Source organism: Python bivittatus, unplaced genomic scaffold (genome assembly GCF_059951505.1).
Source record: "Python bivittatus isolate LINGU-HERP-01145 unplaced genomic scaffold, Pbiv_v1 ctg000700_np1212, whole genome shotgun sequence".
Classification (NCBI taxonomy): domain Eukaryota; kingdom Metazoa; phylum Chordata; class Lepidosauria; order Squamata; family Pythonidae; genus Python; species Python bivittatus.
The window spans coordinates 76,169,914-76,189,843 of record NW_028277098.1 but is presented as its reverse complement, the minus strand read 5'-3'; the positions used below and the strand labels follow the sequence as shown (position 1 = coordinate 76,189,843).

Genomic DNA, 19,930 nt, shown 5'->3' with positions numbered 1-19,930 from the left:
AACAGTATATGTAAATTTATTTTAAAAAGACAATTCAATGTCCCTATTTTTCACATGAATGTGAAAGACTCTGCTTTAAGTGGTACCATTACTATGGTAAAAGTTAAATGGCCAAAATAAAGGACAAAGGTGAGTTTTTGAAAAATAAATAAATTTAAAGGGCAGCTTTCTGAAATAAAGGACTATACTTTATAATAAAGGGCACATGTACTTTAACATGCTGGTTTATGTGTATGCAACTGTGGTGGCATAACATTCATTTTTCTGCAGTGCTGATGAATGCCTCTGAATGATATAGGCAGGCACATGGAGGTGTAGAGATCAGTCAGAAGTATCAAGAATATTGTAAGAGAAAATGGTATATTTTAAATAACAGGCATATCTCATCGACCCTAAGTCCCTTAAAGCCTTTTATTTTTCTTAAAAACTCTTGACAGCCATTTTGGCAATCTAAAATATATAATAGATTAACTCTTTTTGGCACATATGCAACCCATAAACATTGTACCAGAATTCCCCTCAGGTGAAAGATTGGCTTAATACAAAATTCACTTTTCAGCCAGAAGGGCTGGAAGCACCGAGACACCCTCCGGCAAAGTAGAAACTGAGAGACATGAAGTTCCTGGTGATAACCCTGAACCACAAAGATCGCAATGATGCACAGCTGTAATGAATAAGATTCCAACCACGAGCATGAGACAACCCATCACTCAGTTAACAGCAGGTGGTATTTGCATATTAAAGGATCGGTAACATTTAGAAGCTGCCCTTTTGTTGGGGGAACAAGGCAAACATGAATAACAGCAATTACACTATGACAATTGGCAGCGTCTCATCAGGAACTATATGGAAGAGAGAAGAGATTAAATTTATCTAACAATGAGTCACAAAGTACTGCTGAGAAGAAATGACACTTTCTTGGAGAGTGTCTACACAGACTGCTGGCTAAAGAAAATCTATTGGCATCTGCAGCCATTCACTGAAATTTCAGTCTCTTCCATAGTTCAGTATAAATTCCTTAAAGATTGCTCATGTTTGCATATCAAATAATCTCATGTTTTGGCATGTTCACAAGAAACATTAAAATACAACCTTCTGGCATATCAACCTTCCAACATTTGGTATTTCCAGATATGACTACAATGCCATTTTCTTCAGCCACTTAGTTATGTTGGTCAGGGATGATGGGTGCTGCAGTCTAACACATGTGGAAAACACCAGATTTGATAGCATGATACTATTCAGCCACATGGTCCATTGTTATTGAAATCCTAACTGGAAATTCCATTCTACTGCATAATCTTCAAGGCATTTAACTGCACTTCAGCAATAAAATATAGTTTTGACAAGTGCCTGTTTGGGAATTTGGCTGGGAATCTGATATATGTCATTACTATGAGAGATTAAAAAATAAAATATAAAACCACCCTGATATAACAATTATATTCAGTTTAGTGGACCACAAGGCAATGGATGTGGGGTGCAATGACAAAATTCGCATTGTATTTGTGCCACTTCAGGCAATTTCTTTAATGATGTTATTATGCAAATGATGTAGTTTGCATCATTTGCAGACAATCAGGAATAATGTATACCCCCTCCCCCATTTGGCCCATTACATCATGATTTCACTGTACTTTAAATTAAAAGTGTTCCAGCCCTCAGAGCTCACGCCCAGACCCTGGTCAGCAGGCCTACAGAGGCCCGGGCTTTCGTCTGTTGCTGCTGAATGCCAGGTCAGTCAATAATAAGGCCCCTCTTATTTACGACCTTATTGGGGAGGAGCAGGCTGACCTGGCGTGCATCACCGAGTCCTGGCTGGCACCAGAGGGGGGAGTAGCCCTCTCGGGATTGTGTCCAGCCGGGTTTAGGGTGTGGCACCAGCCGAGACCCCAGGGCAGGGGAGGGGGAGTGGCAGTAGTCATCAGGGAATCCCTATTGGCCTTCAGGGGCCCTGCTCCACAAGTTGCTGGATGTGAGACCCTGTTCCTGAGGTTGGGCACACGGGATCAGTTGGGAGTGCTGCTGGTGTACCAGCCTCCCTGCTGCATAGCAGCCTCCCTGCCTGAACTGCTGGAGGCCATCTCGGGGTTGGCAGTGGAGTTCCCCAGACTTATGGTCTTGGGGGACTTTAATCTGCCATCCCTGGGGTTGGCCTCAGAGGCGGCTCAGGAGTTCATGGCTACCGTGGCAGCCATGGGCCTATCCCAGGTCATCGATGGCCCGACCCAGGACAGTGGTCACACTCCAGACATGGTTTTCTTGTCGGAGCAGTGGCAGCATGATCTGGTGGGGGATTTTACATTATTCCCCCTGTCATGGTCAGATCACTCCCTGGTGGCGGCAGGATTCTCCTATGCTGCCCCCCTCCACAGGGAGGCAGGACCTATTTGAATGGTCCGCCCCCGGCGACTGATGGACCCGCATGGGTTCCAAAGGGAGCTGGGGGTTGTTCCTGAGGCCTTGCTGCACGCCCCAGCGGAGGCTCTGGACACAGCCTGGAATAAGGAGGCGGCTGGGGCCTTGGACAGGATTGCGCCTGTGCGTCCTCTCTTGGCCCATCACTCCTGGCGCTCCCCGTGGTACACGGAGGAGTTGAGGGAGCTGAAAAGGGCTAAGAGACGGCTAGAGCGCCGCTGGCAGAAAATTCGGGATGAATCAGACCAAACACAGGTTAGAGCGGCTATTAAGGCCTACCTAGTGGCAGTAAGGGCGGCGAAACGTCAATATTTCTCCGCTCTTATTGCATCCTCAGAGTGTCGCCCTGCAGCCCCGTTTAGGGTCACCTGGGCCCTCCTGGGAAAAGGGGGGACGGAGGACTACTTGCAGGGTCGTGCAGAGGAATTTGCTGAACACCTGATGGATAAAATTGCTCAGATCCGCTCTCAGTTGGAAGCCAAGCATGGAGTAGGTCCAGAAAAGTTGCCCAGGGAGCGTTCTTGCCCAGTTATCTGGGAGCGGTTTGATCCTGTTGTCCCTGAGGAAGTGGACAGGATCCTCGGGGCTGTCAGTGCAACCACCTGTGATTTAGATCCGTGTCCCTCCTGGTTAGTTAGATCTACCAAGGAGGTGACCTTAGGGTGGGTCCTGGCAGTGGTTAATTCATCCTTGCAGGAGGGGGTGTTCCCGAAGCCTTTCAAAGAGGCTTTGGTCCACCCTCTCCTCAAGAAACCGTTGCTAGACCCCACCCTCCTGGACAATTTTCGTCCAGTCTCCCACCTCCCCTTTTTAGGGAAGGTGGTAAAAAAGGTGGTCGCGCGGCAGCTTCAGAGGATCCTGGAGGAAACGGATTATCTGGACCCCTATCAGTCAGGATTCAGGCCTGGTTATGGGACAGAAACAGCATTGGTCGCACTTTTAGATGATCTCCGGCGAGAGTGGGATGGGGGTAGTGCATCCACCCTTGCTCTTCTTGACCTCTCGGCGGCTTTCGATACCATCGACCATGGTATCCTTTTGGGTCGGCTGCAGGAGTTGGGGTTGGGTGGCACAATGCTGTGCTGGTTCAGCTCCTTTCTCCAAGGCCGAACCCAATCGGTGTTGATAGGGAGCGAGAGGTCCAGCCCCCGGCCCCTACTGTGTGGGGTGCCACAGGGGTCAGTGCTTTCACCGCTCCTATTTAATGTCTACATGAAGCCGCTGGGTGAGATCATCCGGCACCATGGAGTGAGGTATCATCAGTATGCTGATGATACCCAACTATACATCTCCATCCCAGGTGCCTTAAGTGATGCTGTGACTACCCTTTCACGGTGCCTGGAGGCTGTGGGGGCCTGGATGGGGGACAACAGGCTTCAGCAGAACCCTGGTAAGACGGAGTGGCTGTGGATACGGGGAGCCTCAAGATCTAGAACTTTGTCATCTTTGGTTCTTAACGGGGTTGCACTACCCCAGACAGACCTGGTGCGTAATTTGGAGGTTCTCCTGGACTCACGACTCCTGCTCGAAGAGCAGGTGGCAGTCGTGGCCAGGAGGGGCTTTGCACGACTTCGTGTCGTGCAGCAATTACGCCCCTTCCTGGATCAGGGGGACCTCCGCACGGTCACTCATGCCCTGGTCACCTCTGGGTTGGACTACTGTAATGCGCTCTACATGGGGCTACCCTTGAAGAGTATCCGGAAGCTACAGCTGGTGCAGAATGCGGTGGCGTGGACAGTTCTTAATGCCCCTAGGAGGGCACATATAACACCGCTGTTGCGCGAGCTGCATTGTTTCCAGGTCCAATTCAAGGTGTTGGTCATCACCTTTAAAGCCCTTCATGGCACGGGACCAGGTTATCTGAGGAACCGCCTCACCCTGGTCACTTCAGCCCGTCCCACTCAGTCCAGCAGAAGGGGCAGGTTGCAGACCCCACCGGTCAGGGAATTTCGATTGGTGGGGTCTAGGCAGAGATCCTTTTCTGCTGCAGCGCCCGCCCTATGGAACATCCTGCCTCCTGAGGTCCGGCGTGCCCCCTCCCTCATGGCCTTCAGGAAAGGTATTAAATCCTGGCTTTGCCAGAAGGCCTGGGGGCCAGAGGGGGGCCCGCACCTGTAGAGATGGCTGATGGGTTGCCCCCCCCCAGCATCTTACAGATTTTTATAGGGCCAAAATTAGAGGTGGTTTTTTAGGGTATTTTTAATATGTTTTTTAATTATTTATAGTTTTTAGCCATCTTGGAGAGAATTGTATTTCTTCTTTTTTATTGTGAGCTGCCCAGAGTCACCCATGGGGGAGATGGGTGGCATACAAGCCAAATAAATAAATAAATAAATAAATAAATAAATAAATAAATAGTATTGTTAGAAGTGATGTACAGTAAAATTATAATCCAGTTTCAGACTGCAGCCATAATTTAGGAGTTAGTCCTATTTCACTCAAGGCACTTCTATAAAAGTGCTTTGGTCCATGTTCGGACAGGCTATGAACCAGTTTGTTCTCATGATATTCTCTGTTTTGGGGAGCTAAGTCAATTTATTTCTGACTCTGCTTTGGTTTATCAGAAATTGCAACAAAGCTGGTTTGGATTGCTAAGGATGTGCAAGGTCTATTTTAAACTCTTACCTCAACCTTCCTCCTGGGCTCCAGCAACTTCTCTCTCTTTCTCCCCCACCCACAAGATTTGGTGTCTTGTACTTGGAGCTGGATTCTTCCTCTATATCATTTAAGATGTATGGATGTCCAGAATTCCCCAGCCTGCATGGCTGGCTGGGGAATTCTGGGAGTTGAAGTCCATACATCCTGAAGTTGCTGAAGCTGAGAAACACTACTCCATCCACTGTCAAAATAGAGTAATAAAATAAATGGAGTAAGGATGAGTGGAGCAAACATATAGAGTATTTGCTTATTTGTTGAATTTATTAGATGTATATCCTGCCTTTCATTCAGAAGCTCAAAGCAGCAGGCTGTCTCCTCTTATTCTTCCCAACAAGAGCAACCTTGTCAGTTTTGACTGAGTTGAGAGAGAGTGACCTATTTCAGAATTGTAGGGAATTCTGGGAGCTGCAGTCCCAACATGTCTGCAGAGCCATCTGGTTAGGAAACAATGAAATAACTGCATGTTAGGAGAAGGTATACTCATCCATTATTGAGCAGATCCACCTAGTCTGCTTACCCAAGTGCAAGGATGCTGCCCTTATATTTGCTCAGGACATGGCCTCCCAATGGAGCCTCCATCCTGTGGGCAGCTCCTGAGGAAGCTGAGCCAAGCTATTCCAGCATGAAAGTAATGTTTTCTCTGGGAAAATAAAGATTCCCCTCCAGACAACACATGGAGCATAAAGGCGGCGGCTTGATAGGACACATTCAAGAGTGGGGATCTGCTTGGCTATAATTGGTTGAGTGGGTCTGCTGTGGGACTGCCCTTTCTGCCTGGTCCCTGGGCTCAGGGTGTGGTCTGCAGTGGTGTGTTTTGCTGTAAAGGAAAACAGGAACCCAGCTTCTGCAGCCACTTCCTTTAAAAACAACAACAATACACATTGGTCAACTGGTTGACATAAGGAGTGCAAGGCTGAAATTGGTGAGTCTGTTCCTGGTTTAAGGTGTGTAATTGAAAGAATGTGGCTCTTGTTCTTCTGTAGTCGGTGCAGTGGGGAATTCCCTTCACAGTAGCCATTGCTTTTGGGGACCTTCTGGTTCCTCACTTCTGACTTTGCAGAATATTCTTTTAAAAACTTCACTCCAACATGGAAGGTAAGCTGGTTCAGATATGGCTTCAACATTCAGACACCCTATTTTCCTCTCCTACCCTTCTGGATGATCAGAACAGTAGCTATGCTGCAATTTGATTTGCAGTTAAGCGAGCTGAACTCTTTGTTACCATCTAGTGATCAATAAATTGACAGTCCCTTGAGGGGAAAAAATAATTGATTTGACAAAACACTCAGATCTCACAAACTTACATATTCTGTATGGCAATTGGTGGCCTTTCTCAGATTGGTGATATTTGAGTTTCAGTAGGCAAAATCTACCAATCACTGCCAATATACCATTGCCCAGGACAGCTCTACAGACAGTAGCATGGCATGGTGCTGTTCTGGATGTGCATTTAGGGCATTCTCTGGGATCTATGACACAATTTCTTCCTGGCTCCAGGATGGAGCAAAGCCGCTGTGTGGATGAGCCCTTTTAAAAAAAAGTGTCTTTCTTCTTCAAGAAGGATAAACCTTTACCAGTGTGCAGCAGATATTGCTAAAAGAATGCATGCACTCATACTTTTATATATAAACTTAGTTGAGAGAATTCCTGGAATTTTTAAGTTCCCTTACTTTGTTAATCAACTATGCAGAAACATTTAGCAATAAAAAGAAATGCACTAAAATGTCCCTGATGTTGCTTTGGCAAGTATCTGAAATGCAAACCTTGCTATTTTTTTGTTTTCAAACCAGCCCTGAGATGCATTAAGCTGAAGTAATCAAGATGTGCAAACACAACAATCTTGAGGTATAAAAATGAAGATTAAAAAAAAATGGAAAAGACAGTGGAAAGGCAGAAGCAGAAAAAAAAACAGTTCATAAAGTTTGCCTTCCTGTCCACCAGCAGGTCACCCAACATTTGAAGATATGGATAGAATTGTAGAGTCCTAACAGAATGAAGGCTGATCCATAATTCATCTTTGAAACTACAGTCTCTGTGTTGTCCAAAGATGTATAGCTATGTTTTTGTGAGGTTAAAGTTCATCTCACTAAATTCAATCCTACTATAACTGGCTTCTTGGCATCAAATGATTTTCATTTATAATACTTGACATCAGTGTAATGGAAAGTGGTACTATAAATGGTGGGCAAAGGATGGGATCTCTACCTAAAATACTGTTCCTGACAGTAAAAAAAAAGTCTAGGCATGCCAGGAGAAAAGACTATATAGTGATAAGAGGTTTTCCTATTTCTGATCCTTCATGATAAATTGTTCTCATTCTTTTCTCCATTCCCATGTGACAGGGATGGACAACTTTTGATGAACATAGACTACACTTAAATTTTTTAGTTGGTAAGATCACACGTATCTGCAATTTTTCATTTCTTTTCCTAGGTTTATTGGGAAGGGATTGAGGTTCTTCTTTTGGAAAACTGTAAAATCAATTTTAGAGGTCATACTTTATTTTTCCTGTTTCCCACTTCAGAAAAGAAGGCTAGCTGTATGGGATATCTTTGACACCTCACTCCACAAAGATTCTAGCTGATATACAAAATTCAATTTTTTAAAAAAAATTCCAATACAATTAAATATATAATGCCATATGGTGACCAAGCTGATCATTCCCTAAAAGCTTTCTAGAAAAGCTAAGTTTTTATAATCTTCCAGACAGCTGTGAGAGGTGGAGAGACCCTTGCCATGAGGCACAAGCAGTTCCAAAGGAAAAATCCCCCCTTAAAGAATGCCTTCCATTGTATCCTCTTCCACTGCACCTCACACCATCAGTAGCTGCTGCCCGGCCTCCCTGATTAGGAAAGGTGGTTCCAACCCTTGAACCATATATGGTTTTATGGGTAGCGACCAGCACCTTGAATTGTACTTGGAAACACACCAATGCAGCTTCTGCAGCAGCGTTCTGATGTGGCAGAACTAAGATTTCCCAGTAAACAGTGGGCTGTATTTTGGACCGGCTAGAGATCCTGGATACAGTAATCTAATTTCAAGATGGCAAGGGCATGAATGTTCATTTTCAGTGCTGCTGATTTAGTGCCATGACATTTTGGAGAGGGATCAAAGGACTATCTTCACAAAATGCTTGGGGAGTCATATTTGGAGCTGGGGCTGCAGGTTGGCCTCCTTTGCCATATTCAGATACCTATTACTTGTATTTGCATGTATGCACCAATCTATATTTATATGTGTCTGACTTCACCTGCATGCTTTCTAGTAACAGAACTCAGTCAAGATATAAAACTGAAGGGACATCATATGGATCTTGCATTTTTAACAATAAAACATGGAAGCTCTAGTCTAAACCTGATTCCATGTAACATGTATAGGCATCATCTAACATAGGTAATTATGAATGACTGAAATCTGGGAGATATGTCATACCTGCCCACTGACTTAAGCCATAGCATTGTGCCAAGTATTCTGTTCAGCTTCAGTCAGTCCTGCTTTTTGGCCTCAACACCCTTTTGCTGCAAAAGCAAATATTAAATAGAATTGCAAAGAACTTTTGAAGAATATTTTAAAATGCAATGGTTAGGAGTAGTTGCAATAAACAGCAGGGTTGCCTCTCTTGTTTCTTGCCTTATTGTATATTAGATTATATATTCCCAGCTCAATGGGGTTTTTAAAAGATTCAATATGTTAATTCTTAGAGCTGAATGCTGCCTATAACATTTTATTAAAAGTATGGCACCCATCATTGTTTATAGATTATGATCCTTCTTTTCAGTAAATGAAGTTTAGACATCATTAAAGGCTTTGTCAGTGGTGACTTATGAGCCTTCCTTGTGGCAATAAAGTAAAACGGTGACAAATACCTCTCTGTCTTATAATCTGTTATGTGTAAAAAGTTTCAGTATTCCAATTACTGGAGATCTACGCAGTCAATGAATTAAAAGGCACTCAAATATCCATCATGGTTGCCCCAAACATTAGTCAGAGCTCCTAGATGTTCATGGTATGCAGTGTCAGTCTGAGGTTTCTTTGCTAATGACAGAGCATTACTCACTTGGATAATGTAGTTCCTATTGGAATGCTCTGTAGAGGACTGTGAAAAGGGATGCATCTGAATTTAGCCCTTTTTTGGTCTTTAATTTTTGACAGTCAAGTTATTTCACCTCTGACTTTTTGTGGTGTTTTGATATATGTTGATCATTCATCCAAGATCAACCCAGTATAGCAAAACCAAAGAATTAAAAGTAGCCCGTGTGGTCAAATCACCATGTGCTTAATGTCAGGAGCTGTTCCGTAAAAAACAAGTAATGGGTTAAGGGCGGGGGGGGGGCAGGGATCAGGATCCCAGGAAAGTTAGAGAAGAGCTCCATATTTTTTATCCCCTAGCTCAGAATTAGAGTATTATTGGCCCAAAGGAATACTGACACCATCCCTTATCAAACATTGTTTATGTGTAGAATTGGGATATCAATCTGTATCTATACAAGATGCACTGAATGTCCATTCTGTCAAATCATCAAGTTGGTGGCCTGCAATGATTTGTTAGAATATTCTGAAATTATGTAAGGGCAGAATTGACCAGATAATGTACTGAATGTGAGGCCTCTGTGAAGTGGGCACAGTCATCCCCAGTGTACTGTTTTTCATCACCAATGCAACATAGTCTGCTTCAATGAGGTGGTTGAACTCTGCAGGTAGTGTTCTCTGCCTCAGTACTCTGATTAAAAGTGCTTGAAGACTCCTCCTTGTTGAGGCAAAGAAGAAATGCTTCAATCAAACTTTGAAGGAAGTGAAGAGCTTCTCTGAAGCTTTACACAGCCCTACTCAATGATACATCACTTTTAATTGTATGGATGCTGGTCGTGTAGTACTAACTATTATGGTTTATCTCAAGTGTGCTTTTATATGTCTGTATGTAAAAGCTAGATATAAATATAGCACACATACACAAAATATGCTGATAATCTATATGGTAATTATTAGATGGCTTCACTTGAAGAAGAGGATCTTATGAACTGGGTAACACAAGATATTCAAGAACAGCATGAATAGGTACCTTCAAGGACTGTGGGGAAGGGGAAGAGTCTATAATTTCTATATTTCCAGCTTTCATTTTTTAAAAAATAGCTTGCTAAAAGGCCTTTCTAGAAGTAGAGATTTAAAGTAAAACATATAGCCTCTCTTCTGCCCATTTTATAAGAAAAGCCTGTTCCTGATTTTGATTGTTGGTAGCCCAATGAAAAAACAGTATTGGCAATGTTTGGCAGATAATAAGGAGAATTTTTTTTTCTTTAAATCTTTCCTGGTGGGAAGTGACTGTTGCTTCATAAGAAACAATTTAGAAATCCAGGCATTTGATGTAGTTATGATTAGACAATAACGTGTCTATCCAAAATGAAAAGATAGGAATAAAAAACTAGAACTTATAACAGTTCTAACTCAAATTTTAAAATATATATAGTGACATTACTGAACATATCTACTACTGTGGGCAAGAAACCCTTAGAAGAAATGGACTAGCACTCATAGTCAATAAGAGAGTGGGAAAGGCAGTAATGGGGTACAACCTCAAAAATGACAGAATGATCTCAGTGCGAATCCAAGGCAAACCATTCAACATCACAGTAATCCAAGTCTATGCCCCAACCACTGATGCCGAAGAAGCTGAAGTTGACCGGTTCTATGAAGACCTACAACACCTTCTAGAATTAGCACCAAAAAAAGATGTCCTTTTCATCATAGGGGATTGGAATGCTAAAGTAGGAAGTCAAGGAGTAATCGGAATAACAGGCAAGTTTGGCCTTGGAGTACAAAATGAAGCAGGGCAAAGGCTAATAGAGTTCTGTCAAAAGAACAAACTAGTCATAGCAAACACTCTTTTCCAACAACACAAGAGACGACTCTACACATGGACATCACCAGATGGTCAATACCAAAATCAGATTGATTATATACTTTGCAGCCAAAGATGGAGAAGCTCTATACAGACAGCAAAAACAAGACCAGGAGCTGACTGTGGCTCAGATCATGAGCTTCTTACTGCAAAATTTAGGCTTAAATTGAAGAACGTAGGGAAAACCACTAGACCACTCAGGTATGACTTAGATCATATTCCTTGTGAGTACACAGTGAAGGTGATGAATAGATTTAGAGGATTGGATTTGGTAGACAGAGTGCCTGAAGAACTATGGATAGGGGTCTGTAACATTGTACAGGAGGCAGCAACTAAAACCATCCCAAAGAAAAAAAAATGCTAGAAAGCAAAATGGCTGTCTGATGAGGCTTTACAAATAGCTGTGGAAAGAAGGAATGCGAAAAGCAAGGGTGAAAGGGAAAGATATAAGCAACTGAATGCAGATTTCCAGAGAATAGCAAGGAGAGATAAGAAGGCCTTCTTAAATGAAAAATGCAAAGAAATTGAGGAAAACAATAGAATGGGGAAGACTAGAGATCTCTTCAAGAAAATTGGAGATATCAAAGGAACGTTTAGTGCAAAGATGGGCATGATAAAGGACAAAAAAGGCAGGGCTCTAACAGAAGCAGAAGAGATTAAGAAGAGGTGGCAAGAATACACAGAAGAACTATACAAGAAAGGTCTTAGTGTCCCTGATGTCCATGCTGGTATGGTCACTGACCTTGAGCCAGACATCCTAGACAGTGAAGTCAAGTGGACCTTAGGAAGCATTACTAACAACAAAGCTACTGGAGATTACAGTATTCCAGGTGAGTTATTTAAAGTACTAAAAGATTATGCTGTTAAAGTGCTGCACTCAATATGCCAGCAAGTTTGGAAAACACAACAGTGGCCACGGGATTGGAAAAGGTCAGTTTATGTTCCAATTCCAAAGAAGGGCAATGCCAAAGAATGCTCAAACTATTGCACAACTGCTTTCATTTCACATCCTAGCAAGGTTATGCTCAAAATCCTACAAGCTAGGCTTCAGCAGTATGTGAACCGAGAACTACTGGATGTACAAACTGGGTTTCGAAGAGGCAGAGGAACTAGAGATCAAATTGCCAACATTCGCTGGATCATGGAGAAAGCACGAGAGTTCCAGAAAAACATCTACTTCTGCTTCATTGACTAGGCAAAAGCCTTTGATTGTGTGGATCACAACAAACTGTGGCAAATTCTTAAAGAGATGGGGGTACCAGACCATCTTACCTGTCTCCTGAGAAATCTGTATGTGGGTCAAGAAGCAATAGTTAGAACCAGTCATGGAACAACCGATTGGTTCAAAATAGGAAAAGGAGTATGACAAGGCTGTATACTGTCACCCTGCTTATTTAACCTATATGCAGAGTACATCATGAGAAATGCCAGGCTGGAAGAATCACAAGCCAGAATTAAGATTTCAGGGAGAAACATCAACAACCTCAGATATGCAGATGATACCACCCTAATGGCAGAAAGTGAAGAAGAACTAAAGAGCCTCTTGATGAGGGTGAAAGAGGAGAGTGCGAAAGCTGGCTTGAAACTCAACATTAAAAAAATTAAGATCATGGTATCTGGACCCATCAATTCCTGGCAAATAGAAGGGGTAGAAATGGAAGCAGTAACAGACTTCATTTATTTGGGGTCCAAGATCACTGCAGACGAAGACTGTAGCCATGAAATTAAAAGACGCTTGCTCCTTGGGAGGAAAGCTATGGCAAACCTAGATAGCATATTAAAAAGCAGAGACGTCACCTTGCCAACAAAGATCCGCATAGTCAAAGCTATGGTTTTTCCAGTAGTAATGTATGGCTGTGAGAGCTGGACCATAAAGAAGGCTGAACGCCAGAGAATTGATGCCTTTGAACTGTGGTGCTAGAGAAGACTCTTAAGAGTCCCCTGGTGTGAGACTAGGGTGAAGCTGCCATAACCTAAAGATGAAGCAGGCACGTAAGCAGAGAGGACAAAAACCAGGAATCTTGTCTATGAGATCCCTTCGGGGAGGTAGATAAGAAGGAAGTAAGTCCTTAAGGAAACAAAGGAAAAATGTGACCTGAACCAGACAAAAGAAGTTGGGCCTGAGCACATGGAAATCCCAATCCCATCAACAACTGCCAGACTTGTGAATCAACAAAACAAGGACTTTTGGGGATAAAAAGGGTCCCAAAGCCCGCCCACTCTGAGTCGTCTGAGTCGTCTGAGCTGAATCATCTGAGTCACCTTTGGATCCAGACTTGGCGGCTTCCATCCTTCTAGCTAGTGCCTGGCAGCCTAGTTGGGAAGGACGTGGGTAAGTGTGGATGAGCGTGCGTGCGTGTGTATGAGAAAGAGCAAATGTACCTTGCAGCCAGTAAAGTTTTGCTGTTACTTTAAATTCACTGGGTCTCCATGTATTACAAAGAACCTCTTGTGCCTCAGTGTTTGGTTGGAAGTGATTTGTGTGTATCCCTAATTATTTCCTGGCTGTTGACCAGGGCTGTGTGTCTGTCTGCTCCAGCTGCACCTATCTGGAAAACCCAGGTAGAAAGCAAGGGGGGCTGACAAGTTCCACGTGCCTCAACAGGCTGTGAGTGTGTGAATGAGTGACCATAAGCCGAACCTGGGAGCAGCGTGTGTAACACTGGACTGCTAGGAGGTCAAACCAGTCAATCTTAAAGGAAATCAACCCTGATTGCTCATTGGAAGGATTGATAATGAAGCTCAAGCTCAGATACTTTGGTCATCTAATGCAAAGAGAGGACTCCTTCGAAAAGACCCTGATGCTGGGAAAGATTGAAGGCAAAAGGAGAAGAGGATGGCAGAGGATGAGATGGTTAGATAGCACCACTGAAGCAATGAGCATGAAACTGAGCAAACTCAGGGAGGCAGTGAAGGGCAGGAAGGCTTGGTGTGATATGGTTCATGGGGTCACGAAGAGTTGGACACGACTTAATGACTGAACAACAACAACATTACTGAACATCTAAACATTTTAAAAAGTTATCTTCCCAATATACAGTATGTAAATAAAACTGATCACTATTTTATCCATGGCTGAGGCATTGGCATAGTTGTTCCATGGAGACAGGACAAGGATGGGCTGCAGACACATAATTGGTGTCCTTATATCCCTTAATATAGCAGTTGAAAATGCAGAACAACCGAAATGGAGTTCAAGTCATTTTTAGGTTGTATGGAGATTTGGGGCACACAGCACCTGAATGAAACCCAGGGTTAGCTCAACCACATTAAGTATGTTTTGTAAATTGGTGTTCTCTGAATGAATGTGTTGACAATGATATTAAGATCATTTCCCCATGGGACTCAGAAGAGCTATGGGATTGAGTGTGGCATGCATAACGCTTGGCTGTAGAAAGGTCCTTACCCTAGAAAGATCCTGAGAATGATTTTTCTGATGTTTAGGATAAGAACCATTCATTTTTGTCAATTGTTTCTGGTAATAACTGACCTAGGTGGTTTCCTTTTCCCCACTCAAAAGATCAGCATCCTGAAAAGCTTACTATTTTAAATTGTGTCTCTTGGCAATGTCCATTATCATATCATGGTGAAGTTGTGGTTGAAAAACACCCAAATCAATTCTGCAAAGATATGCGATGTATGTGCTACCTTAATCTCCAATGGCAAACTTTTCAGTCTCACTCATGCATTAGCACCCTTCATAAGGAAAGCAATAGTATAAACTGCTGCTAGCCATGGACAAATGTCACAGCATATTTTTCTGTAAAATTCTTCAGGAAATTCAAATTAGTGAGACTCCTGCTGAGCACTAGTGCATTGAGGGACCTTTCTGTTCCTAGGAAGACTTGGACTCTGCATTTCCAATTCTGCTAATATTGTGGCCTTTGCCTAGAATGGTTCAACGTTGTTCCATACTTTCTTTATACTCTCCTTGGCAGAAGATAAAGGACATTCTGCCTGCTGGAATTGTATATAAGCTTTTTGTAGGGTTGTGTTTAGGGAATCTAATCAGAGAAAGAGAAGCAGTGCAGTGTGAAGGAGCTTTCTGCAAGTTCCATATATGTTCATTTACCTTTGCCTCAGGATCTCTTCTTTCTTGAGAATACAAGTCTTCAAGGAATTCAATCAGCTCCCTGTAATTACAAGCCATAGATTGTAGGGAAGCTTCTCTTAAAGTTTACCTTATGGGGCAAAATGGTCACAGATTTATGTTGCCCTGTCCTTGTTGAAAGTCCTTAAACCAGGGAAGACGTTTTGGTAAATTTCTGATGAAGGTGATCAGGTCAGTTATTTCACTCAGAACATTTCTACACATTTTATTGTTTCTTGATATATCTTGTTATGAACTGTGTTCATAACATGTGAATACACTGGGCCTATGGAACCTCTTCCTTCACAAGAGTCTGTAACACACTTCAATGCCTAGCAAGTTTAGATACTCCCCAATAGTACTGGTTGCAGCACTGATTAAAAGGAAGGTTGAAGTGGCAGGGAAAATCTTTCAAATTAGCAAACAGAGATTTTGCAGTTGTGCCACAACTTTCATAATCCCATCTCTGTCTCCTTCCTGCACACAAAAATCCTTAACAGAGATATCCTTTGTAGCAATGCAAAAGAAAAATGAAACCTCCATCATACTGATATCTGCAGTCTCAATCACAGTTGGTATCACAGTACATGTCTTGTCTTGATCTCTTGGAGGGATGTATGTACAGCCATGATCTCAAGCATCTTATTCATCATCTGAGGTGATATCCATTTGTAACCTATATAGTTCAGCCATGATTTCAGCTGTGGAATATTATCTGAATGTAACATCAAGGGCCACCTCAGGTTTTCAGTTTTCTCAAAATGGCTGCAGAAAGCATCATAGACCAGTTATCAAATCGATGATAAGATGACCAGCAGTACTGTTTCAGCCTCTTACACTTGCCTCCAGTTTGCCTTCTGAAAAATTGGAACAAATGTTTAACACAGCTTTATTAGCTGCTACAATGTAGGCAGCTGCACAGTGCAATTAAATACTGATGGCTGTTAAATTTCTCCGGCACTTTCTTCCAGCTGGAGACAACAGTCTGAACAAAGGCTTCATACGCATCCTGTTTCTTGTGTTTGGAAAAGGAGCATTTGTCTGACTGGCTGAGCAGCAAATGCTGCAATAAACTGCCCAGTTTTAAATCACAATGAAGCCACTCATATGGTTGCTTCCAAGTTACAAAGTACCTATACATTCCTGGTTTCCACTTTGTCATTTCTTTCAAAGCTTTAACCAGTGAGTGCACTCCTTCCTTAGTCACATTCTCAGTTGAGCAACGTCTGGTGTACGTGCACTAAAGGTACCGACAGCTGTTTGTTCCTCCATAACACCACAGTACAGGCCATGGAGTAACAGTTACAGTATAGCCCATGGAGTCAATTCAGTCTCAGGATGACTATTCAACTTCTTGATCAGAAACCTTTTCATATTGATGGAGAAACTGATATCTCCCAAATGCAAGCTGACCATGCCAGGTTCAGATTAACTCAGACCAGCATTCTGGTGAAGAGGGGCAGACAGAGCAGGGGGTGGCAGTGCAGAGGCAAGAAAGAGAGACACTCAAGCACCTCCCTTCCTCCCACTCTCTAATGCTCCCTGGTGATGTGGCTATTAGCCTAAAAAAAGGAAAAGCCAACACAGCAGGACTACTCCACAGGGTTGTCATATACCATTCCCCCCACTCCCACTAATGGGTTATCTGGTAGGGCTGGCCTAAATCACAGTCTCTCAGCCATGGATGTAAACTTTGGGAGGTGGTAGGGCAGATGTCCCTCAAAGGCTGAGCCCCCATTCTGAGCTGGGATGTCAAGTCAACTGGTTTTATCAGATTCCCAAACTGGGGACCAGTAACTCCAAGACAGGGCAACATCTTTTGGGGCTCAGACTCCTGAGCCATAACAACTCCCTCTCCCAACTTAAACAAACTCTTCTCTGATTCTTCTATTAGACCTTTCCAAATGACCAATAAATGTACTATCTGACGCAGCCTGCAGTTCCAGGAACACATATATAATTCCAAAAATATTGGTGTAATATAAAATTCAAATAACAAGGAAACTATATTATGCTCATTTGCGAAACTTTTTTTTTTTAATCAACATGGTGAAGCTATATCTTCCAACCTATGGGTAAGAACATCAGTGTTTCCCCTTCCACCCTTAAAAGACCTGTGGGAAGGGCTGGGGCTCATCAATAGAGCCTCTGCTTGGAAAGCAGAACATCTGGGCTTTAGCTTCTGGCCTCTCAGGTCTGGGAAAGACTCCGATCTGAGGGCCTGAGAAATGGCAAACAAACTTTTAAATCAGTTACTCAATCAATCAATCAGACAATCAATCAGAAGGATATTAAGCTCAGTATCCAAAATTACCCACTTACATTGTTTACTGTGAAATATTCAGCCACTGAAGTTTAGCACACAAATAACTATTGAATGCAGCGAGTGTCAGGTTTTGGCTAATACACATCTGTTATTTTAGTTAGTACATAAGAATGGGTATTGTTTTAAAGCAGATACCAAACCCTCTGCAGCTAAATCAATAAAAGTGGGTGAATATTTTTCATGAAAAACTCCATCCCTGCAAAACATATCTATCCATTTGGATGATAATGTGGGGTCCTTGTGGAATTGCGGGAAAATGTTTTTTGTTTCACCTCTGATATGGCTTTGTGATGTTATCGTGTTAAAAAAAATGATGTCCTAATACTGGCTCCATAATCCCCAACTGGCTATCATCAGCAAGAAGAAAAATCCTTTTTAAAAAAAACGATGCCAGAGTATAGACATCGTGAGTGTACAAGTGTGGCTGTAGCATACTTTGCCTCCTCATTTTTTCATACAAAACGTATTCAACATCCTTTTATGAATTATACCTTATTTTATATCTTAGTCTTATTTAATTCAGGATTGCCACGATGTAAAATATGAAGTTGCACTGAATTCCTCATCCTTTCATCTATCTTTCCTCCTCCTTTTGTCCCCACTTTTCTCACACTATATCCTTTTCCCATAATTATCTACAGAGGACAAGCTTCCAATTCCGAACATTTCTGCACTGCAGAATACATACATCCTCTTTTATTATAACTCAGGAATTACAACATACCACCAACATTTCAAAATGGACAAACACACACAAAACACACACACAGATCTCTCCAAATTCAATTCAGGCCTTGCTGCTAATCAAATATCTATCATATATTTGCCCCACAGAATATTCAGAAAATATTCACCAACATTCACAGAAAAGAAATATATGGTCCATACTGTATGTATTTGGCTGTGTTATATGTGGTTATTAAATACGTTTAAAAGAGAAGGACATTTTTACATGAAGTTGCGTGTGTGAACAGAGAGTTTACAAAGGTGAGCACAATGTAACAATAAACACAAATATAATGCAATGAACTTTGAAACAGTGTGGAGCCTTTATAAGATTGCCCATGGGTGAATTCATCCCATTAAACAATTCATCCTTATATAATGGGACTCAAAAAAAGAAGGTTTTACAGGTGAAAACATGATAGTCCTCAGTAGTTTCCCTTCTGAAGTCTCTGTAGGCTACTGGGAAATTTGATTCCTGCTTTATTTTCATGGCCACAGAGTGCATATTTTATTACTGTCAAGGAACTACAAGTAGAAACTAGGCCTGTCTTGACACTGCTGCTCTGCAATTATTCACTCTAACAGTAACTGTTGCTGGGAAAGCAAAAGAAGAATGATTTTGGTTTTCTAACCTTGAGTTCTCTGTGCCCTTTTTGGTCAGGAAAACAATACTCTTGTGTTACTTTCATTGCCATGATTGAACGGATCAAATTTCAGAAAGGAATATTGAGGCATCCCATCCATTAACAGCCAGCCTTTGCTAAACATCATGAAGACTGCCTTTCCCCTCTCCCTGCCTCGAAGCAGAAACAATGATAGAGTGACAGCATTGCACCCCTTCAGCTAGATGGCATGTAGGAATAATTTTAGCCCTTTAATTTAAATTGACCAAAACTTGTAGAACTTTTTGTGTGAAACAGAAAAAACGAAGTTACGATTTAGGGTTTTGATGATTAGATAGAATCGATTATAAAAAGAAGAGAGGTATGTTGTAACCATAGAGGATGAGGTAAACTTATAACTGTACTTATAACTGCTGTAAAGAAAATCAGAAGCTACTTCTTTGTATCTTTTTTCTTTCTTTTTCATTTTTCTTTCACTGTTTTCCTTTCTTGCACTTTTAGCTTTCTCTTTGATTTCTTTCTTTTTCCTACTTTATATTAGTTTGTATTCTTTTTTTAAAAAATCTCTCTCTCTCTCTCACACACACACACCCACACGTATGTAATTAAATTGACAAAGAGAAGGCCTTAAGTCAAGCATGAGTTGTTTGATGTATCAGGATGCTGCATGCTAAATCTTGCATGGTTAAGATTGCAGGATGGTGATGAGAGGGGGTTGGGGAGAGGAAGTGCAATAATGGGCAGAACTGTGCTGGTTGTGTGACACTTTTAGTGTGCAGCCTAGCAAAAATGTAATCTTTCAGTCAGGACTGAACTTCAGTCTTTTACTGCAGGGTTCCTCAACCTTGGCCACTTGAAGATGTGTGGACTTCAACTCCCAGAATTCCCCAGCCAGCCATGCCATTCCCCATGCTGGCTGGGGAATTCTGGGAGTTGAAGTCCACACATCTTCAAGTGGCCAAGGTTGAGGAACACTGTTTTACTGCATCGGATGGTTTATTATGTAGTAGGGACCACTAACAAGTCTTTAAAATAAGTATCTGGCAGTGGTAAAAGGAAGTTGGCAAGGTACTTTTCACTTTTCTCCCCCCATTGGGATAATTCACAGCAGTCCTGAAAAGCATACAGCATCAGCATTAGAACTCAGGAATCATAGTTAATTGCTAAAGCAACTGTGTAGTTCCAAAAAGGGA

The 19,930-nt window shown here is 42.2% G+C and overlaps 1 protein-coding gene across 11 annotated transcripts in view; it reads right to left on the bottom strand.

Annotated features, from left to right (window-relative positions):
* RALY (RALY heterogeneous nuclear ribonucleoprotein) overlaps window positions 1–19,930 on the bottom strand; it is a 248,357-nt gene that overhangs the window by 73,460 nt on the left and 154,967 nt on the right. For 2 of the 11 annotated variants that reach the window (XM_088153550.1, XM_088153554.1), the window contains one exon: window positions 15,045–15,105. The exons of the other annotated variants lie outside the window; for them this stretch is intronic. The gene's annotated coding sequence lies outside the window, so the exon portion shown is untranslated. The remainder of the gene's footprint in view (window positions 1–15,044; window positions 15,106–19,930) is intronic. 11 annotated transcript variants of the gene reach the window in all.